Genomic DNA, 24,225 nt, shown 5'->3' on the forward strand with positions numbered 1-24,225 from the left:
CCCATGAGAAAGCCAAAACAAACACAAAGTATAATGAAGCGGGCTGAACACAAAACCCAAAATAATTAGCCAATTAAAGGTGTGAAGCAACAAAGAGGAGGCGGTGTGTGCAAAGTCCAAGGTCAAACACATTTAAATGCAAATTCAAATAAGCGATCAGCGAGGAGGACATGTGGCTTAACGACCACGTACAAATGGAACCATCTGCCTGCGTGGAGCCCAAGTAGCTGCATAGTTTACAGGAATGCTCTTACATTGTGCAGTAAATTAGCAAATTGTCTAGATGAGCTTATAGTGCAATTACCAAAAAAAAAGAAGTGAAATTCCACAAAAGGGACGGCAAAAGCCAGCGGCACCATGATAGATGTAATTCAGAGTCTGCAAGAGAAACCTGGGAGGAGAGGAAAACACCAACTACTGCTGTACTTACTTTGCTGCACCCACATGTTTGCTGATTGATAGCATGTGCTAACACATAGCATTTATTGATCAGAGATTTTTGAGGCCAGGCAAAGCGCAGTATCTGGCAGGTTAAGACGAAGTGGAAGAAAAGCAAATTTGAAATGCCGGAGGTGTAGAAACGTGGTTAAAGAATCGATATAACTAAAACCGGGCTACACAATTTCTTTGTGTCAAAAGTTGTTGTTTTTTTGGGAACAGACCTGTGCAGAAGACACATTCCACTGCCAGACACAGGCAGCTTTGGGAAAACTTGCAGAACTTTCATTAAATTACCCCTCAGTTTGTATTAATCAATTCAAAATCAGTCATTGGTTGTGAAAAACAACTGAGGAACCGAATCTTATCAATCCTGCAGCCTAAGTCTTTATCTGACATAAACAACATTTACCTTCACTCAAAGTGAACTCCATCCTTGATGATGCGTCTTCGCTTGAGTGTCTCACCCATTATTTTCTGCCTCCACCGTGAAGAACTACTAAATGAATTTCAGTGGACGCAGCCGCGCCAAACAGAGACAGACACACACACACACACACACACACAGAGACACACACACGCACACAGTTCACTCAAGTGTGGATTCCTCAGATTTAATTAGAAGCTAATTTTGAGTCATTATACAACTGCAAACAATATGGAAATGAGCTCATAGGTTCCTGAAAGTTCAGTTGACTTTGACCAGAAAGAAGCATGACGAATGGAAGAAGAAGAAAAAATCTTGTTTATTAGCGTCTAGTTAGCTAACCAATTATCTGATAGCTGAGCGGGCGCATTATAAGTCAAGGGAGGTGGGGGGGGGGGGGGGGGGGGGTGCTCCACTGTGGAAACTCGTGTCATCTGTGCCGTCAGAATAACAAATGATATCCTTCTCCAGCAGCTGTTTACAATCATATGCATTAAAGATTGATCTTCGGAAGCTCCGTTAACATTATTTGTCTACGCCCATGTATCTGCTGATGCATATCCCGGATTATTACTAAAAAGGGCAATATTTTCTTGCAGTGAAATATTCAAATGGGTTTGTGGTTATTTTGCAACTCCCTGCTGGAGAGGGACTGCTTCATTTGAAATTGTTGAAACTCCCAACACACACTCCTGTTTAATATTAAAGGAGTGGGGGGAAAGTTTGCAAAAACTTCTCCACACTAGCTGAAACTCCGCAGCACAGAGAGCGTGTCTCCCAAACTTTTGTATAATCACAAACATGTCAAAGCCCTCTACCGCCCCCTCCCCCCTCCCCCCTCCATGACACACTACTTCCAAATACCTCCTGGACCCAGGGGGCTGGATGTGTAAAATAATCTCTGCTGAAGCTTACTTCCTTTTGCTAATGCAGCTGCTTCCTCTACTTCCATGCATCCAGCCTCGGCCTGTACCTTTGCTGTTAGCACTGTGTATGCAGAGCAGACACACACTGTACAGTAAGATGGGTCCTTAAATGTTATTTAAAGTGAGCTGTGTGAGCAGTTTCAACATATCTACAGTATATTATTTTCTTTCTTACATCACTGAAACAGAGCTTTTTTGCCCCATTTTCTTTTCACCTAAATTATTTTAGTTTTTTTTGTATGTGTAGGCAAAGTGAGAAAATGAATGTGCTACAATAAGCACATGGGGTTGAGGCACATTATCAGTTATATCAAAACACTGCTATAACTCTGCTAAGCATCTTTTTCTTCACTTAGCACAAAGTTAAACAGAAATGTTGACTTTTATTTAGGGCTGCAGAATTAATCTAGCCTGACCATCCAGATCCACATCAAGATGTTGGGTCTGGGACCAGGCCAGCCAGAGCAACGCTAGTTATAGATTTAACGAGGTCGGAAAAACTCCGTACACATCGTTCTTTGTTCTTTTCTCAAAGAAAAGCTTAACTACAAGTCTCCCAGAGTTGCCGCCAAAGCTGATTGGAAAAGCCGCCATCTTTGTTTTCAAGTAGCAGGGAATTCACGCAGAACTCTACCATCCTTATGTAAAGCCCGCCCACCAACGCTGTACACAATGTGATTGGCCTGACTAGAGTTTGGTTTTTCCAGCTTGCAAGCCGCTAGATCACAATATGGACTGGTATATGTTCTGAATGGAGTATTGTGGTGCTGCAGAGACGTCCCAGCCCGCAAATCCTACCCTACAGAATGAAAAAAAAAGCCTTTTTTCGGTACAGATCCTCTCATAAATCACACTATAATCCTTTTTATATTCATATTTTTTAATGAAAATGACAATAATAATACAAAAATCATTACTCCCTCCAATATCGTGAATCTTACTGCAATATTAGTTGTCAGTCACAATTAGATATTTTCCTACTTTTATAGATGTAATAGATTAATGAGCTACTCAACACTGATCTAATCTTTATTCTACTGCCATGGCAATGTGTTTAGAGACATACAAACTTTCTTGTTAATTCAATGCTGTCAGTCATCATCACCCCCACTAAAGTTAACTTATTTTGATTGCATTATGATATGTATAATGCACCGGAAGCTGTAGAAATAACACAATTTACATGAAATCAAAATGCTAATAAGACATAATTGCACAGCAGTGTTATTTTAAGCATAAATAAGTCTAGAAGTTTCTCGCACAGACAAACAGTAGCTCAGATACATTGCTTATTTTGCTTAAGATATTATATTAAAAGCAAAAAAATATTTTTTGATAATAATAATAAGATTATTGTCATACAATCGTCCATGTGTAAGTAGCCAAATTCAGACTTACTCAAATCTGTCATCTGTGTTAATCCCACACTGACATTTAAACCAGGTTTTTATCAACCGTCCTATATTGACTATGTACTGCACAGAGTGCGTGTGGTGTGTGTGTGTGTGTGTGTGTGTGTGTGTGTGTGTGTGTGTGTGTGTGTGGTGTGTGCTTTGATGTTGCCAACAGTTTAGAGCCTGTAACAGGATTTGGAAGTGCACTGGTGCTTGATGAATAACTCCTTTTTAATATTTGATGAGGGTGTCTGATTTGGTGTGTAAACTTAATGAAATGCTCTTCATATCCAGTGTCACTGGACTCATCGGGTGGGATGATTCCATGAAACAATGTGCAAAGATATAAAGCACTTTCAGCTACACTCTGTATGAAAAGTGCTATATAAATAAAGTTTATTATTATTATTATTTTTATTATGCTATCCTACCTTGTATCCTACTAGGGCTATGGTGTGTAAAATAGTTCCAGTACCCCCTAACTCTATTCCATATCGTGTGCTGTGCAGACAGAGACTCTTATTTCCAACGGAGGCAGATGTGGTGAAAGTTTAACTGCAAATATTTGTATTTTCTTCATCTTTGAATTCTAAGTGTGTAGTACTTAACAATGGTAATATTGGAGAAAAATTAGGATACTCCAGTTTAGAAAATTTATATTATGATTGGTAACTTTCTGATGTCGTCCATAGCATCCAATTTAGCTGCTTTGTAGGATTATATGTAATTTTTCATTTGCAAACATTGGTTTACAGTGCATTCACACCATCAGCTAGTTTTGAACCTTTCCTTCCCACATTCCTTTCCAGCTGTAGAAGTTTGGAATAACAAAACCTAGGAGTGATAATTATACATTTCATTGTGAAATTTTGAACTCTCTTTTATTGTCTGCAATGGCGGATTGTATTGTTTTGGTAACCGAGCGATTCATCTTAAGGTCATTTACATTGCAACCCCAATTTCTGCCACATCCTTTGTGTGTTTTCCCATAGTCTAAGCCAGCAGTAAAAGCAATATCAAAAAGACAAGGAAGAAAGAAAAAAAACATTTCTGTCTTGATGACCAAAGGTAAAGATCCTCATTACTTCCAGATTCCCAAATGAGGACTCATCGCTGAGGACTATCGCTGTCTCTCGCATGAAAACACAAGAAGTGTAAACAATTTCACCCCGGAATGATTTACAATATATTTCAAGAACATGTTTTACTTTTTGTAATAAGAAAAGACTATACTGCATGAGGATATTGAAAGAAAAAGACTGGGCCTGATTCTACAAGCCTAATTAAAATGTAAGTCTAGTCAGCCGCTGTATGTCTGGAGTTCCATTTTTATTTTATTGTTGGTAGAAATAATACTTAATTACCTGTCTAGTTTGTTCAAAAACTGTCCTTCGCTTAAGGATGGAAGGCACTTTGCACAAGCAACATTCAGCACTTTTCTGTGCAAACCCCAGAGCTCACAGCCAATATGGCTTAATAGAGACAAACTCCAAGCTGAGCCAAATAAAAGCAGCCATTTGTCTGACTTTGAATCCATCAGGCACTTAACCTTGGAAGGATAAGTATGTTTAGATGAGTGCTGAATGTGTTGAATAACTGCAAAGAGTAGTTAGTACTTTCTCAAGCTCTCTGAATTGTTCTTAAATCTTAATGTACCCCCACGTTCAACCAATTGCCAGGTTCGCTGCAGCAGCTGCAATGTTCCTAATTGCTGAAAATGTCACATTTTTGGGGATAATCATCTTTTATAATAAGAGTCTCTATGCTCAAACTGGCAAAGCATGATTATCTTCCTGAGTTTAAGTGATTCCAACAAAGCAATGTGCAGGAGAATACATACACAACATACTGCTGTAATGACTGAGCGTGGGAGATCAGATTGAATTGATAATCCCTCCTCTTGCGTCTTCTGACACGTTCCTTTTATCTGCGTAAGTGCGCTTCTTTGCAGAGTTGTCGTGCCACATGGGGATTTTTTGGTGTGCAAATTCTGTTGGTTATCTTGTTTAGCACATTAAACTAGTTGGCAGGGAATGCAGATGTCAGCAAACAGATACGTGGATAATGAACTGTGACTATATTCCTATATACTGGTATGTCAAGCTGAAGTGATTTATGAATCTGCAAGAGTAAAAAATCTTTATGTACCAACTCACTCATATTACAAAAACAAATCTCAGTTATCGCCAACAATATGCTACCCTGCAGATGGTTTGGGCTTCATGTGAGGAGGTCAGGAGATACCCGTCTGTGAAACTGAAACTTCTGCTGCCACACCAGTACAGTGGAGTAGAAACTCATTCAAACATTTAAAAAAGTGACTTTCCACAAACAAGGTCCTGAATAATCCAAAAACCACAACCACACTATTTGTATTAATAGAAATTCCAGGGAAAACCAGGTTTGCCGAGGTTGGTGGATAATCTGGAGTAACTGGGGTATTAGTTCTGCACGTATATGTTGAGTTTTTTAAAGCTTCAATCACCTCCACTTTACTGGGGTGGCAGCAGGAATCTAAAAGATATATATCTCACAATAAGACGAAACCAAGCATAACTATGCATAAATGGAATTATATGCCTTAATTATTTTCCTATTATTTGGGTGCTGACCTACATGGAAGGACTTGACTGAGTCAGTCAGTTGCACTTGTGATGACATTAGACAACGAACCTAACAAGTGCAGCAGATTTCAGTATAATATTATCCCCCTCGCTCGGCTCTGTAATTTGATTTTCTTCCTACAATGGCCCTAATACGCCAGCCTTAGCAACATATTCTATTTTTATCATTTCTGTTTATCATTAACACATGATACTTTGTGCACCAGAGATCACAACAACCATTTTAAAAGGGTCCAAAAGGGAAGCTAAAATGCTTCCTAACATCCTGTATGAGTCAACTACAACTAGTGGTTGGTTACCTGGTCCTCAGATCTCTGCAGGGTAAACCCAGACAGCTAGCTAGACTATCTGTCCAATCTGAGGACTATGGTTACCTGGTCTTCAGATCTCTGCAGGGTAAATCCAGACAGCTAGCTAGACTATCTGTCCAATCTGGGGACTCTAGTTACCTGGTCCTCAGATCTCTGCAGGGTAAATCCAGACAACTAGCTAGACTATCTGTCCAATCTGAGGACTATGGTTACCTGGTCCTCAGATCTCTGCAGGGTAAATCCAGACAGCTAGCTAGACTATCTGTCCAATCTGAGGACTATGGTTACCTGGTCCTCAGATCTCTGCAGGGTAAATCCAGACAGCTAGCTAGACTATCTGTCCAATCTGAGTTTTCTGTTGACGACTAAAACTACTTCTGAACGTACACGTTCCACCAAAACTAGTTCCTTCCTGAGACTATTTAGCGGAGGAACCGTGGCTCCGTCCGGAGCTTAGCCCCACCCATGATGATTGTGACTGGTTTAAAGAAATGCCAATAAACCAGAGCACGTTTTTCCTCCCATCCCAGAATTCTGTATGGACTAGCCAGATCCACTTTTCGCAGCATTGTGGCGGAAGGTCTGGCACTGCTGATTCTTCAAAGTGAACATTTTGCAATGAAACATAATCCCATACAACTTTACATTATGTAGATAGACTATGCTGCATAATGTACTTTGGCAATCTTCACATTAAGAAACAATAAGTTTACATCAGGTGCATACAAGACTTTAGGTTAAAACTACAGAGGCAGTAAACTAAAGCAGACTTCTGAGGAGAAGGTCACTGGTTCAAGTCACGCATCGTTTGGTAAAATTGGCTTATGATTACCTTAAAGCTGCCCTTAAGCAAGGCACGTTGCCTACAGCTGCCAGAGAAGCAGCTCAGTGATCAGTAGTGTAAGACTACAGTTGTTCTGGGCAGCTCCCAGGTGTGCTTGTGCTTGGAATCTAAGGTACGGAGCGACCGGAGGTGAGCAAGTGTGGCCAATAATCCCTGCCTGAATACATTTGGATGATGAAAAAGTGGCCTGCCAGCAGCCACCACATCAGCACTACTGTACTGTACCTAAGCTAATAGGCAGTTTAAAGAAGCGAGATGGCTGATGTCAGCACATTTAGACTGAAAATGGTCAGCTGGATACTCTCTCACTACTTCAATAGAAATGCTCTCAAAGTTAGACATTTCCTTTTCCACCAGTATCTTCACACAGCTAGCTGCAGTACTGGATGCTTTTAAAGCACCCATATTCTGCTCATTTTTAGGTTCATAATTGTATTTTGATGTTGTACCAGAATAGGTTTACATGGTTTCATTTTCAAAGAACACCATATTTTTGTTGTACTGCACATTGCTGCTGATCCTGTTTTCACCCTGTGTGTTTAGGTCTCTGTTTTAGCTCCAGAGTGAGACATCTCCCTAGTTGTAGCTCCAGAGTGAGACATCTCCCTTGTTTTAGCTACAGAGTGAGACATCTCCCTTGTTTTAACTCCAGAGTGAGACATCTTACTAGTTTGAGCTCCAGAGTGAGACATCTCCCTTGTTTTAGCTACAGAGTGAGACATCTCCCTTGTTTTAACTCCAGAGTGAGACATCTCCCTTGTTTTAGCTACAGAGTGAGACATCTCCCTTGTTTTAACTCCAGAGTGAGACATCTCACTAGATTGAGCTCCAGAGTGAGACATTTCATTTCTTCTAGCTCCAGAGTGAGACATCTCCCTTCTATCCTATCTTTGTTGGGAGATGCACATGCTCAGTAGCTCGGTAAGATCCCATCAGCTAGATAACTATTTCTCCAGCTTTGGTCAGTCCAAGGCAGGATCAGCTGGGAGACTTCTTCTAGACCAGGGCCACTTGTGGAATACCTGCACAACAGGGACAGGACGTAGAACAGGGACAGGAAGTAGTTCTTTTGGAGATTCTGGTCCACTAGTGGCTGTTGGAGCAGTGTTTTCCATTGAGAACGAGCTAGCATGCAACGGTTAGCCACCTCGTTTCTAGTGACGTAGAAAGCCGTAGAGATGTTGAACAGCTCCCCCGGAGACTGAAGACAGAGGACCTTCAGAAACCGGATCTCATTTTTTAAAAGTTTTGCAGTTTTTTAACAGACTCAAGTTTAATAATCTAATCAGCAAGGTCCAGGAATTTGGACAACCATTCAGCCCAATCGGATTTGTTCTGGGAGATGGGTCAGTCCTAAGCGCCATGGAGAAGCACATGAGAAAGAAAAAAAACAAATCTAATCAGCTGACTTTATGATAAACGTTATACTCCTGTAAGATAGTACATCTGTTTTTTCAATGTTTCAAGACTTCTAAAATGAAGACTGTTGCTATACAGTAGTGCTACCGTTATGTTTAAGTACACATTGTTTGGGACTGGAGCAGACTTTTTTTTTTTCTTCATGGACTGGTAGGTTTAGGATGAAGACTTCTTCAGGCAGTCTTCCAACACAGTATTGTATCAACAGATGAAATCAAAGCAAGACGTTCACAGACTCCTACTAATATTATGTTTGACCAACGATGATCAATGTGAAGCCTTGTCATCTGTAGTTATCATGTGTTTTCCTAGTGTGCTGAATGGTTTCTAATCTAAAATTGACACCAAAGACACCAAAATTCTCACCAACGGTGGGCTTGATTTACTTATCACCTCACCTTCCTACAGCACCGCAGTACACAGGAGTGCAATTATTCAATCGTCACTTTACATTCACAGCTGAGGCGTGGGTGCAAATAATCCTTGGAAGCACTTATTCCCTGCTGATCAGTAGGTCTTTACATCACTTAAGACCTGCAGGTGGAAACTGGGAACTCTGGCCGCCCCAGGTGGCAGCAGGAGATAGTCATTTCAATTTTTTGAAAGTTTCAAGGTCTTCATTTCCCGTTATCTAACATGACGTCAGTAAACGGCATATTACCGTGACCTAGAATATTTCCTGTTAGTGGCCGGTGGGAGTGGAGATGGTAAAAGAGGAATATTTTAGCTGCACAGTCCAGCTTATTCTCAATAGGATTCTCACAGCTGCTGTTTGGAGTAAGATTCAATTTGATTTCTTAGTCTAAGCGGGCCGGTCAAATCTTGAAGATCTAAATTGAGGTGGACGGGATCTTCATTGTCTCTCTATTTTTATCCAGTGGCAACAGTGTAATAGTGTAATAACAATTTCACTTAACTCGAATAGTATTCTGCTGGCTTTCATTGTATTTTATTTTGCTGTCACATTTAAATCTGCCTCTGTGTCCTATCTGCCGCTCCTAAATACGGACAAAAACGTTTACTTATTTACTTTTATAAATTTTACATGGCTGCCATGGCACTCCTCTATTAAGAATAATAATAATAAATAGAAACTTTAGTTCTATGGATCTTTTTCACCATGAAAATTCCCACTACAGGTTGGAACTGCAACATTCTAATCTTAGTAATTTGAAGCCTCCCTCCTCCTCTAACACCTTCTCTCCTGGCTTTCTTGACTAACTATAGTAGCATTGTACCTTTGAGAAAGGGAAAGCTTAGATGGTTATCTGGAGGTGCCCACAACAACGTGACAACCGCCACGCACAGGTTAAACTTCATTTCCTGAGGAGATCGAAAGTCAGCAATATGGTTGACTGTGGGCTCCTTTTATCTCAGCTGCAGGCTGCCATTCCTCAGCTACACGCCTGTAATTGCATTGACTGTCAGAGAGGATGGCAAGTGTCCTCACAGTAGATGTGTATAGACAGATGGACTGAGGATCTGCATTGACCTCCTGATAGTGACAGGCTATGACACCACACACCATGTTGGCTTGACAACAAAGGAGCCTTTCCACGGTGCAATAATCTGACGTTCTGCCCGACAAGCTGTTACTGATCGGCTTAGATAGCAACATGCTTAGAGCATGACATACAGGATGGAACAATCGATCCACAGATTAGGGGCGTCACGATCCCGATCCCGGTATCGGATCAGAGACGATTTTTTAACCGATTGGGGATCGGCCTTCACCCCAATTATCTTCCTCCGACCATGTATATCGACTTGTAGTAACCACCGCCGTTCATCTCACACACACCCTGCGCCACAGACGCACCGCCACGCTGTGTCTGCCCAGTGTCTCGTAGCTTGCCAGCCCCTGGCAACAAGTTAAGAAGTCTGTCTTTCTTAGTCACCCTATTTCCTTTTTAAAGAAGCAGATTCCTCCAATTCTCCACACTTCTTCCGTGCTTCCACCAGGAAACCGCGCTTTCAGGCCGTTGTTTCAATTCAATTCAATTTTATTTATAGTATCAGTTCATAACAAGAGTTATCACTTTTCATTTCCTGGAGCCAACATCGCTAAACACGAGAAAAAAAACAAAGATTGACTAATAAGTACAAGAGGTGTCACTAAGTTTAGTTTTCATTGTCCAGCGGGGAGCTTGAATTTGTTTTTATTTTTTGGTTAAGGGTTTAAGGGATCCTGAAGAGAGCGTTGAGACTCATTTGCTGCAGTAAGTTAACTGCTTTAAGCTTAAGACATATTTCAGTTACTTTGTCTACTTATTTATTTCTGTTAACAAAAAAACGATATGCAGCTCTATTATCTGAGCAACTTCAAGTATTGCATCGGGCCTCGGAAATGGCAGATAATCTTTTTTTTGGCCCACCACCACTATTAGGAGGACAACTTTATTTTTAATATATTTTTCAATTTATTTTTATACACAAAATATGTTACATTCAGAATTAGATTTACATTCAACACATTTACTGTTGTACTACCGTAACCATTCACCCTGTTTAGTGAGACCCTGGATCCATATAAGAGCGGGGGAATTAAAACACCACGTAAAGAGTGTAACACATAACACATTACAACGTGACAAGGTGAAAGACCGAGGGAAGTGAGACGGGACGATATCAGAAGTAGACGTGACTGGACAAGACAAACACAAGGATGCGTTAATAGGGACTGGGTAGAGGGATCTGGGATTCACATTGGGTGCTCGGACATCTCTGGTGCAACAGAAAGTGGACAAAATAGTAGGAAGCCTGTCAAAACTTTTGCCTCTCAGGGTAACTCAGCTAAAGCCTTGGTCATTGTGTCTTTCACCTTGTGAGTCTGGCCATATTAACATGCAAGGTGTGCCAAGGTCTAGGTACACAACCTTAAAAGGTATGGCATTTAGTCGATGCAAAATACTGAATAATTTATGGGAGGACAAATAAATTCCAGGCAACAACACAACACCGGACTCTGGGGCCGATTGGTTATTAACGTGAAGTAATGTGAAGAAACTTTGGGCTGTTAAAAAGGGCATTGGCTGAATATCTTACTTGAGGAATTAGTATGGGGCTTGCCAGTGCATACAGAGGCCAAATGTCTGGCAGACTATAGATTTAAGCAGCGATGGGGAGTCTTCCGATTGGCCGGCACCCTCTCTACCACTGAGCCACAGCCGGGGGTGTGGAAGGACAGGAATAATGTATTAAATAAGACCACACAGAACAGGCAGCATTACACTGAATTTACCACGGCAAATGCTTTTTTGGTTACTGTTTTTTTACCTTACTGCAGGTAATTATCAGCATCTTTCAACTATTTACAACAATGTAATAATAATAATAATAATATTAATAATAATAATGTATCCTTTATTAGTCCCACAAGGGGAAATTACAATTACAATTTACACTGTTATTACACACAGGCCTGGATTACACACACATGCACAGTACCTACAGTGTATGAGGATTGAGTAAAGACCACTGACATGAGCAGCAGAAATAAGAGCTACAAAGATGAATCAATTAGTTGTCAACTATTTTATGTATAAGTGATTACTAGTAATAAGTTATTTTGATAATTATCGGTTGGAGTCATTTTTGTTAAACTTCTTTGATTCCTGCTCCTTAAATATGAATATTTTGTAGTTCCTTCTCTCCTCTGTGACAGTAAACTGAATATCTTTGAGTTGTGGAGAAAAGAAGGCATTCGAGGACGTCGTCTTGGGCTTTGGAAAAATACTGATCCACATTTTTCACTATTATCAGTCATTTTACAGACCAACCAAATAATAGATGCAATCACAAAAATAAACCACTAATCCTTAGTTGCAGCTCTGCCAGAAATGATTCACAACTTTTATGAGGTTATCCCTTAAATCAACAGTCCACAGCCGTATACATACATGGGATTATGGCGGCTGCATGTGCTTGATGTTGATCAGAAAGTATGGCAGGTCTGGTTTTTTAACCTTTATTTATTCAGGGGAGGTCCACTGAGAGGCAGCCTGTCTAATGCAGGAACACCTTCATCACATTCAGGTTAAGGGTCTTGCTCAAGGGCACCTCAGTGGTGGTCATGAGGGAGGGACAAGCTGCTCTCTCACTGTCCCCACCCAGATATGATATTGTCTGTCTAGAGATTGAACTGACGACCTCCCGGTCACAAGCTCGCGTCTCTAACCTTTAGACCACCACGGCCCCATCTGATATGATAATGAAATCAAAGTCAGAAAGATGTCACCCTCAGCAAACACATCCAGCACCCCTGCATGCAGCAGCAACTCGTGGTGGTCTTCTAAAACAATCACCAGATGCCTTTAAGGGCTTTGACTCCTTACCATCTGCTACAACATGGCTTTGACATTAATGCCCACTGTGAGAACACTCCACATCAAAAGCATTTCACTCACAGCTAGGACAATGAAAAATGAAAATTAATTTAGCCCACATAAGACTGTATCCCTTCAAAAGTTCCATATTCATCATGGTGTAGAATTAGAAACCCTTGTGCTTTGCTCAGGTCACCTGACGTCTATTTATTCGTGCTTTTACCAAATGTGTGATTCATTTAAAATAGTTTGGTATTTCTACATCAAATGACAGCACATCTAGTATGTAATATCTCTACAGTATAAGGTTGCATATTAACACTGCCAATTTCATCCTGGAAGAATCTGTACTACACAGACATACAGAAAAAAAGGAAAAAAAATCTCAATTCAAATAACTGGTGAAGCAGAAAATGTTCCCTCTGTGATAAGCTCTTTGGAACTTGTGAGTGACAGATATCCGCAGCATGGGCCTTCCCTGCAGGCTTTTACACACACACGCGCACACGCACACACACACACCATCTCTAGTCAGACAACTGGAACACAGGACAGCAGTTATCCAATACTGAAGACACTGGTGCTCACCAGCATCATGGTACAATGAATGCAATGGTACAAATGGAAAATAGGTCACGCGTTAAATTAGAGCTTTTAAAGGGCTGGGCCATGTGTGATATACATCGTCAAAAGGAGATACGCATTTATATTTTTATATGTTGTTTCTATTGTTGCGTTACAGCAATGAGCCTTTACGTTCTGATCCTTGCACACTGTGTTCATTTTGCACTTAATTCTTTATAAATTAGAAATGACTCGCTTGTTTTCATTGGTCAGTATTTTAACACACCTGCAAACTGCAGAATAGTAAAAACTACATGAAACAAAAAGCATGAAGGGATTATGGTTAGCTAGTTTAGCTAACATTACATAACAGGAAGGTGGCTTTAAACAGTCATCTATGTTGCGTTGTTCAGGTTACTTCATTTAAACTATGTATTTCTTGAAGTACCAGAAAACATGTTACATTATGATCTATAAATCGTATCAACATATGAAATGATCTAGTATTTCGGGATATAAGATTTGGGCCATATTGCTGAAAGGTTTTGTGTTCTGGTTCCTGATGTGTTGGACCGTCAGTTTTTTTCTGAAGAGAATCTAATTCTAAGTCAGTCATAACACATGTGGAATATGTTCAGTGTGTTTATTTGGAGGTATAAATTCTGATTCATGTGTGGGTTAATATTTCTAAAACAGATGCATCATGACAGACAAACAAATATCCAGCCCATAGGGATGAAGAGTACGGAGACCCGGAGGGGACATACATGTACAAAACACATGTACAGGGGACAAACACTAAACTCGAGATCTCAACTTTCCAATTCAAGATCTCATTATGTCATTATAATCACATAATGATTACATCTTCTTTGTTGTCTAAACACATCCATCGTTTATTTTGATAAGCATTAATAATTAATATTAGCCAATGTGAAGTGTTATTGTGAACATTTTTTTGTTTTTGTTTTTTTCTTACTGAATGTCACCTCCGGGGCTCCGTAGTAAAGCTCTGGTTTGATATAAAAATAGTTTAGTTTCTGCATGCATTCATAAGAAAATGGCAAGCTGAATAAATGACAATAATTAAGACAGACATTTCCACCCACGGAGAAGCCTATGGTTTAAAGATTTCAGAAGCCATTGTGAGAGCTGCCATGCACTACTTTTTCTTTGGCTCCTGCTGCTATACTGTTTGCTGTTATGTTTAGATATGTCTTGTAGATTTTTGTAACACAATTAACAGGCCGAATACTGATAGAGACAAAATATTCGGGGTGCAACATTTCTAAAAAACAATCTGTACAACTGCACTTGATCAAAAAGTCTAAATCCAGGTACATGCAAAAACCACGATGGCAGAGTGTGCTTGGTGAAAATGATGTACAAGCAACAAATTCAGAAGTTAAAAGGACATTCAGTCAAAAGACAAGCAACAAGTTTTATCTCCAAACTTTGGAAGCTTTCAGAAATAGTGAAAGGACAAGAAGAAATGCCAAGGTCCACAGATGCCATACTGAGCCTGGAGCGCCAACAACCATGGCTGAATGTTGAAATGAATGTCGAAGAGCCTTAAGATGCAGCTCCCTGATGGCTGCTAGATGCTGGCTCTGTATAAAACTGGTTTGAAGTGATTGGGAAAACGTCCAACTTATCTCTAGAAATACAAAGTCAACTTTTTGTGTGTGCAGAAGTTAAGCACTGAATAGCTAATGGCACTTCTTCTAATGTGTCTCCTTTTTTGCTCACACGATATTAACGTTTACACATTGCTGTGTCTGGGCTCCTGTTTGCCTAACTGGCAGGTGTCTCATGCTATTACACTTAGCTGCTATGGTTGTTGGCTCACCTCCTTACCTCTCTGGCCTCCCACTGTTGTCCAAATTTAGACCTATTTGCTCCCTGATAAATTGGCATTAAATTATAAATATCTGAGTGTTAAAAAAAATATATATAAAAACTGAGAAAAGGTAGAAGATCCTTACTTTTGAGAGGCTGAAAGCAGCAAGGTTTTGTCTAGAGAATGACCGGTTATCGTTCCTTAAAGCTCCTCAAAGCTGCATTATATCTGATCTCCTGCAGGGGGGGACTCCTTAAAGCTGCATTATATCTGATCTCCTGCAGGGGGAGACTCCTTAAAGCTGCATTATATCTGATCTCCTGCAGGGGGGGACTCCTTAAAGCTGAATTATATCTGATCTCCTGCAGGGGGGGACTCCTTAAAGCTGAATTATATCTGATCTCCAGCAGGCGGGGGACTCCTTAAAGCTGCATTATATCTGATCTCCTGCAGGGGGAGACTCCTTAAAGCTGCATTATATCTGATCTCCTGCAGGGGGGGACTCCTTAAAGCTGCATTATATCTGATCTCCTGCAGGGGGAGACTCCTTAAAGCTGCATTATATCTGATCTCCTGCAGGGGGGGACTCCTTAAAGCTGAATTATATCTGATCTCCAGCAGGGGGGGGGACTCCTTAAAGCTGCATTATATCTGATCTCCTGCAGGGGGAGACTCATTCTATCGTTAGTTTGAAGTCTTCTGCAACATAGAATGATGTTCACTTTATGAATTATGGTCTTGTTGATTTTAAAATTGGTGATAAAGCGTGGGGTTGTTTTAGGGCGTGGCTATGATGTGATTGCCAGTGTGTAACGTTGAGTGTAGGGGCTCCTCCCTCACTCCTCCGTCTTGTCTAAAATCATCACATCAGCAACCAGGACGGCTGCGCTCATAACGGCAAACTCAACGACAGGTAGCAGATCTCCCCAAACCAATGGGTGACGTCCCTAATGCGTTTTCCATTAATATACAGTCTATGCTCTAGAGTCACTACTCGGTCCGAAGCTAATCCCCATCTCTCTCTCACTTTCTCCCTTGCTCTATCACTCACTCACCACACACACACACGTTGGCTCGACGCACACACCCACGCACAAGTATAAACATCAGGCTACGGCGAAAAGCTCTGCATCCCTCCACAGAACCATAAATCTAATCAATATAAAGCTAGTCTGACTTAATGTCCCGCTCACAACACTATCTTTTACTGTGTGTTATGTTGAAAGTTTTGGATTTATTAAATAATTGCTAAAAGCATTTAAAAAAGTTTTGTGTTTGAGTATGTAACATTCCAAAAATATTAAATTTGAAGAAAAGATATTCAATTTCACTGTAGGCAAGGCAAGGCAATACAAGGCAAGGGAAAGGAAGGCAAGACAAGGAAGCTTATCTGTAGAGCACATTTCAGGGCAGGGCAAGTCAAAGTGCTTTACACAAAAACAGTTCAAAAAATAAAAACAGATAAAACACAAGAATGAAAGTTACAATGCAGTATAAGATATTAAACATTAAAGAAATGATCCACCATTTAAAGAAAGGCAACATCAAAAAGAAAGGTCTTCAGCCTGGATTTAAAAGAACAGAGAGTAGCAGCGGAGCTGCAGTTTTCTGGGAGTTTGTTCCAGATATGCTTCCCCCTGTTTAGTTCTGACTCTGGGGACAGAAAGTAGACCTGTCCCAGATGACCTGAGAGGTCTGGGTGGTTCATAGTGTAGTAGCAGACAAGAAATGTATTTTATCCCTAAACCGTTTAGTGATTTATAAAACCAGCAGATTGTATTTTGAAATTAATTATTTTTTGTGTATAGAATTTTCAGGTATTTTGGGGTTGTACCAGAATAGGTTTACATAGTTTAATTTTCAAAAAACACCATATTTTGGTTGTACTGCACATTGCTGCAGATCCTGTTTTCCCCCTGTGTGTTTAGGTCTCTGTTTTAGCTCCAGAGTGAGACATCTCACTTCTAACCTATCTTTGTTGGGAGCTGCACATGCTCAGTAGCTCGGGAAGATCCCATCAGCTGATAACTCTTTCTCCAGCTTTGGTCAGTCCAAGACAGGATCAGCTGGGAGACTTCTTCTAGACCAGGGCCACTTGTGGAATACCTGCACAACAGGGACAGGAAGTAGAACAGGGACAGGAAGTAGTTCTTTTGGAGATTCTGGTCCACTAGTGGCTGTTGGAGCAGTGTTTTCCATTAAGAACGAGCTAGCATGCTAGGGTTAGCCACCTCGTCTCTAGTGACGTAGAAAGCCGTGTAGATGTTGAACAGCTCACCCGGAGACTGAAGACAGAGGACATTCAGAAACCGGATCTCACTCAACTTGGAAAAACCATAGATGTTTTTTCAAGTTTTTATGTGTGTGGAAGCAGCAGAGACACAAAATAACTCCCCACATCCAAGACAAAGGGATTTCTTCATAATGTGGGGACTTTAAAGGCAAAATAATAACATTTCTGGATTAAGTATTTTGGTGCTGCAGAGACATCCCGGCCTACGATCAGTATCCTCCAAACTAAAGAAAATATTATTACTATTTTTTTTTTATTTAATATTTTTTAATGAAAATCAGAATAATGATTCAAAATGGCTCATTCCTTACAATATGGTGAATCATATCCCAATCACGATCAGTCAAAATAATCACAGTCAGATATTGTTTCAGAAACCGGATCTCACTCAGAACACTATGGATGGTTTGTATGCGTGTGGAAGCACCAGAGACACAAAACAACCCCCCAAATCCCAGAAAAAGGGATTTGTTTTCATAATATGAGCACTTTAAAACTTTCCTCTAGAAGCCTACGGATCATGTCACATATGCTTCATGAATTTCTTTAGTCTACTGTATATGAAGAGCTTGCATGTGTCACAAAGCAGCATGAACCGGGCATATACAGTAAACCCATCAACCACTACACCGGAGAAAAAAACCTGAATAAATAAATAGTGCCCAAATCTCAAAGTGCTCACTCAACTTTCTGGTCAAGTGATTTGTTCGAGCACCAGTCTCAGACTCGAGGGGCTATACGGAGGATGAGACACAGGGCTGTCCCACGTCCTCCTGCTCAGCTCGGCAGTAAACAGCTCGAGACATCCCAATCACTGGCTTGCTTTACCAAAGAGTGTCTGGGAACCTGTCTGAGAGCTCACTCAGGTATAGCAGAAGGCCCAGCAGTGCCTCAATGCAAATCACCTCCACACATTGGCATCTCCTCTGATACAGTACGTCAAGTTCATTTAGACATCTCAAAGAAACCCGGCAGAAGGTATTCCAGGATCCCAAATAAATGCCATTTTGGCATTCAGAACACTGTTCATAGCCGGGCTTTGACTTTAAGTATTAGCCTATGATTCAACACTCAAAGTGACTCCTGCTCAATTTCCCGACTAAATACATTTATTTTTAAAAAGCCAGTTTACACCCATTCTCATTACTGAGCGATTCTGCAAGCCTTCAGTCACATTTCAAGGGAATTCCTCATCACCAATACTGTGGGGAAATAATAACAGCCGCATAGCCCAGAGAGATGGCATTTGCTGGAATGTAATACTATATTAATAAGAGACAGAAAGGAAAACATAAATCACAGCCACCCAGCCCACTTTTAAAATATTGGGCTAAGTTTCACTTTGAACCCGCAATACAAAAGGGTCAATTACAGAGAGATAATCCATAACTAATTTACTTGATTGATGGTCTAATTATGCCTGTTTATGTCATGCTTGATAATTCCCTCTTTGATAAGTGTAAGCACCCTCTTGAAATCAGAGCCGAGGCAATAATGAGCATATAAACGTTGCTATTGCTTGGAGCTTTTCTTTGACCCTCAGCAGTGCATATGGTTTAGATCTTAGACTATGTCTCACACAAACACTTTAACAAACATTGAGTTTGGCTACTAAAAATGAGTCTTGGCCAACATATGTGCGTATGGCGTTATGTATGTGATGGGGCTAACGTGATTGTGTAGCCCTAGTACGTGATAAGCTAGTATTAGCAGATAACACAGGCTCCGCTGAGTCTTAGCTAGTGAAAATTCTCTCCTGTGCTCTCCAGTGTCTCCTATACCGTCTTTCATTAGAGCTACACTCAACATTTCCTCATTCTTGTTGGTATATTTTACATCATTACTATTCAGCTATTAATTAGGGAACTGTTTTGCGTAATTTTCAACCGATTTGTAACATGAGGTCATTTCATCTCGCACTATTTTGACACATTTCACCAATCCCAAAAATAAAGCAATTCCTGCAACCCGTGCATGAGCATAAGAGAACTCTGCAGGACTCGCACGTCCATCTGCAATTTACAAGTGGCCATCATTTCTGAGATGTGTCGCTGCCAGTTTGCTATTGCTAACACTGCTGCGTGTAAGCAGTGTTTGCAAGTCTCCTTCATGAATCGGGGCCCAGCTAAACACTATTTCCATTTAAATCAATATTTTATTGATTGCCTATCCTCTGACAAAAGACACATAAATAGCTTACAGCTTCATGACAACTCCTGTATTATGTGATCAGCTGTATTGGTATGAGTGGGTTAGAGGAGACAGAAAGCTGGCATCTGAAATTAAAAACATGAGGCGGTATTTTCAGATCGATCCATTCTGGGAAATTGTTGGAAAGTGTTTTGTAAAATAAAAATCTTAAAAAAAGGTCTGAAGAACGCTGGCTCAGTGTGAACAATAGGCTAAAATGGAGAGAAATACGATACGAACGAAATACTCCGATCATATGAATATTGAAAAGTTATATATCTTTCGGTACCTAATTTCGGTTCCTGAGAGCGCGTAATTTCAAGCTTATCTGTCTCTCTGCCCTCTCTGCATATTAACAGAAAGCGGAGCTCGGACACGAGCAGAGGTGCGGGCCGAGTAAACTCGAGCAAACTACGTCGGCTCTGCAGTTTTGTTGAAGTTGTTTCAAGTGTGGTTACAGTTATTCAAAACTTCACACGCAGACAGCGATATGATATTATTGGCGAGGCGAACACGGTCTCGGTGCTGTTGACGTTACACTTCCTCTGAGACAGGGGTTTCTATGCCCTGATGACTGACTGACAGGCTGAGGTTGTAAGGCAAGGCACCTTCATTTCTACAGCACCTTTCAGCAACAAGGCAACTCTATTCCATTCCTTTGCAACTAGAGTTAGTCTGACAACAGGGCATTATGCAGTTTGCAGTAAAAACTCTGTTTACATTCCTTTGCATTTTAGTTAGTTCCTTATTAGCCTGTACACACTGTCATTTGTTCATTTATTTATGTATTATTTATAATATGTTCATATGTTCTCATTTTTTCTTAATTTTGGCCGGGTTGGGATTGATACCAATCCAGATGTCTGACTGCCCGCCCATCCAGAAGCACAACCCGTCTTATTAATGTTACTCTTAAACTGTTGTGATTCATAATTAAGGTGGAAAATAGGCGTTTTGTGTTTAATGTACTTCTGTTGATGAAATGGATTTTAAAACATATGGTATCTAAAAAAGTATTGTTAGGTATTCAAACGAGATATTGAAATTGTTCCCGGATCAAAAGATTTTGACCAATGCCCAGCCCTAGCTGCGGGTGTGGTCTGGAGCTCTTTTTGGCACAACATCCAGCACAGCAACTAAGAGGTGATGGGTCCTAATGTTTAGATTATACTGTATAATTAGATCCAAAAATGTCAATGTCAATGTCAATTTTGTTTTATTGCACATTTAAAAACAACAACAGTTGACCAAAGTGCTGAACAGGGTTGATGTCAAATACATAAATAACAAGTGTAAAAATCACTTCAACCAAATTACATCACAGGGAGACAGACAACAACACTTTAAAACATCAGAATCCAGGTTAACGAGGTTAAAAGCTACAGCAAACAGGTGCGTTTTAACCAGCAATTTAAACGTTTGTAAGGTCTGTGCAGCTTTAATATGCATGGGGAGGTTGCTCCATGGGGGGGGGGGGCACCCACTGCATGGGAAGGTTGTTCCATAGGGGGAGGGGGCGACCACTGCAAAGGCTCTATCGTCCTTATTTTTTAGCTTTGACCTCGGGACATCCGAGAGCAGCTGATTTGACGACCTCAGCGTTCTGACTGGAGAATGGTGGCATGAGAGATCAGCCAGGTAAGATGGCACCAAACCATTTAAGGCCTTAAAAACAAGCAATTAAATCTTAAAATCTGTCCTGTAACAGACAGGTAGCCAGTGGAGGAAGGCCAGGACTGGCGTTATGTGTTCACGTTTTTTTGTTTTAGTTAAAAGGCGAGCAGCTGCGTTTTGGACTAGCTGGAGCCGATTTAAAGATTTCTGGTGTAGACCCATATCTAAAGAAAAATAAGCACCTTTCATCAGTCTAGGATACAACTAAGAAAGCATATACTGTAACTTGATCATCACGGTCTTTGAGGGATACACACACCTTCTTTGAGTATCTCATGACAACATTATTCAAATTATGATTATTATTACTTCTAGGCCTTACATGCATTTTTTATAGAGCTTGAGTGAAAACTGCAAGCAACAGGCACCCCACTGTAATCTCTTGTGAATGCAGGCCAATTACGTAACTGCTGAACACAATCAGACCTATAAGGCTGCTACTGGGCAGCTTCCAGACGGAGCAAGTCAGAGCAAAAAGCACCTAAGCACCCTGCTTTTGAGAATAATGGAACAATTGTAAAAAGTGCAACTTTCATGACCATTTCTGGGATCGTTTGCTATGACAAAGAGACTGTTTTTCCTCGCTGCATGTTCAGGGTTACGCACTTAACTGTACGATGGTTCCCCAAACAAACCAATAGGAAACTCCTTTAGCAGCATGAGGGAGGCCAGTGTAAAAAGGTAGAAAGGAGTCAGGATCAGGAAGTTATTGAAAACGTCACCAGTTTCAGTCATCAGCACTTCCAAAGGTTTTGTTTTCAGAGTAAAGCATCTACTATGTGTACAGATATGAGACTAGATGTACTCCAATTTCAGAAGTTACATGTCTGCAAATGTCTTAACTCTAATTTCAGAAGCAATTCTTCACTCAAGTGACTCACAATCCCCTCCACAGTGACAGCTGAATGAAACAAATGAAAGTCACTGGAGAGTGCATTACTGTAAATGTATTTAAAAAAAACAAAAAAAACATGGGGCACTTCCAGGTAAATCAGTTTATCTTTAAAGTTTCTGATGGAGGATGGATGGAAGGAAAGGTGTAATGTGATCACTTGCCAGGAGATCATGAAAATAAAATCTTCCTGCCAGCATCCTTAAGGATATAGTGAAAGAAATATATGCTTGATTTGATTATAATGTAACCTGAAGAAGAATTTGAGCACCCCACATGGAAGAAGCCTTCTCCTTTTACAGTGCAAGGTGCTGTTCCAGTACAAGTGGGAAAAAGAAAGGGATCTGTTAGCTTTGATGTAAAAAAAATCTTGCTTTACCTTTAAATATAAATTGAATGTCATGGGTATTTTATTAGCATGGTTCTATAAATAATTATAAATCTATATTAAATAAAAAGTTAAACCAATTTCTTTATAGTGGAAGGACAAAAGACTGCTGGAAGCTTCTATACGGTGCAGATATGTACACATAATTATAAAATAAGAGCAGATGAAAGCAGCTGACTGCAGCTCTTACGGGGGTGGTATTTGGTACAGGCAGGGGAAATAAGTGTAAATTAAAGGATAATATAACGAAGAAAAAACAAGTCATAAAAAACTAGCTTGGGGAATGAACGCAACGCCAAAAATTGATTCATTAGCAGTTTCCAGCGTTGCTTGGACTTGCATCTCTGTCCCTCCCAAACATGGTTCCAGTATTTCATCTGCTAAGAGGAAAGTCTTGTATTCACTCTTGAAAAACATTAAAACGCTTCATTTGGTTTTTTTAAAATTAATAAAACAACATGAATACCCGCATCCCAGATTGTGTGCTGCTGACTAAGCACAGTGATTGCAGTGATTGTTTTTTTTAAACTCAAAGCCCTTGTTTAAACATTCAAAAACTGGATGAGGAGAGACACGCCTTGGAGGCATCTGTTAATGCACAGAAAGTCCCTGATTAATTAGGGACTCTCTGTTAGCTCATTTAAAAGTGATGATCACATGAAATTCATACAAAACAGCGAGAAATACAACATCACAGCATAAAGGATGTGTTGTGATGAACAGCGATGGAGCATAATGTGTAGAGAGGTTTCCATACCAACACCAGTATGGGAAAAGCCTCCGATACGGCCTAGACCCAGTAGGCCACGTAATTTAGCCCGGAAGAAAATCTACTTTGAAGTAGTTTGGTTATTTTCTTTTTCCTTCATGATTGGCTGTCAAACTAGATAATAAAAGAAAGTTCTATGGAATTCATTCATTGTATGTATTTGTTCATGTTAAGTCTATATCAATGATGTCTGACTTCCGGGATTGTTTAGGTGCCGAAGGTAATTCTGCCAGATGTCCTTCATTTCGGCCAGATCTCCGTCCCCTTCCTCTGTCTCCGTGTTGGCGTTCCAACCTCTGGTGGACTTCTGCAGGGTAAATCCAGACAGCTAGCTAGACTATCTGTCCAATCTGAGGACTATGGTTACCTGGTCCTCAGATCTCTGCAGGGTAAATCCAGACAGCTAGCTAGACTATCTGTCCAATCTGAGGACTATGGTTACCTGGTCCTCAGATCTCTGCAGGGTAAATCCAGACAGCTAGCTAGACTATCTGTCACATTGGAGTCTTCTGAACGTACACATGTTCCACCAAAGTTCCTTCCCGAGGCTATTTGGCAGCGTCACCGTGGCTCTGTCCGGCGCTTAGCACCGTCTATGACGATGTGATTGGTTTAAAGAATTTCCAACAAACCAAAACACATTTTTCTCCCATCCCAGAATACTGTCTGGACTAGTCAGATCCTCCTCTGCAGGGCTGTGGAGAAAAGTCTGGCAATGCAGGACTAGCTTATGTTTAAGGAATAATTACTGAAGTGACTCAATTGTAGTGGTTTCATGTCATCTATGGCACTTCAGACAGCATCAATTGGCCATGTTTCAAGGTGGAGGTACATTAAATGTAAGCAGCAATTAAACAATCAACTTACCTACTTTTGCCATTCTAGTCTCCTGCACTCATCACCTTCT

At 40.5% G+C, this 24,225-nt stretch overlaps 1 protein-coding gene across 3 annotated transcripts in view; it reads right to left on the minus strand.

Moving 5' to 3' along the window:
- The window catches only part of LOC116672388 (cell adhesion molecule 2), a 179,066-nt gene that overhangs the window by 131,757 nt on the left and 23,084 nt on the right, over nucleotides 1-24,225 (minus strand). The window lies entirely within an intron of this gene.

Source organism: Etheostoma spectabile, chromosome 3 (genome assembly GCF_008692095.1).
Source record: "Etheostoma spectabile isolate EspeVRDwgs_2016 chromosome 3, UIUC_Espe_1.0, whole genome shotgun sequence".
NCBI lineage: Eukaryota > Metazoa > Chordata > Actinopteri > Perciformes > Percidae > Etheostoma > Etheostoma spectabile.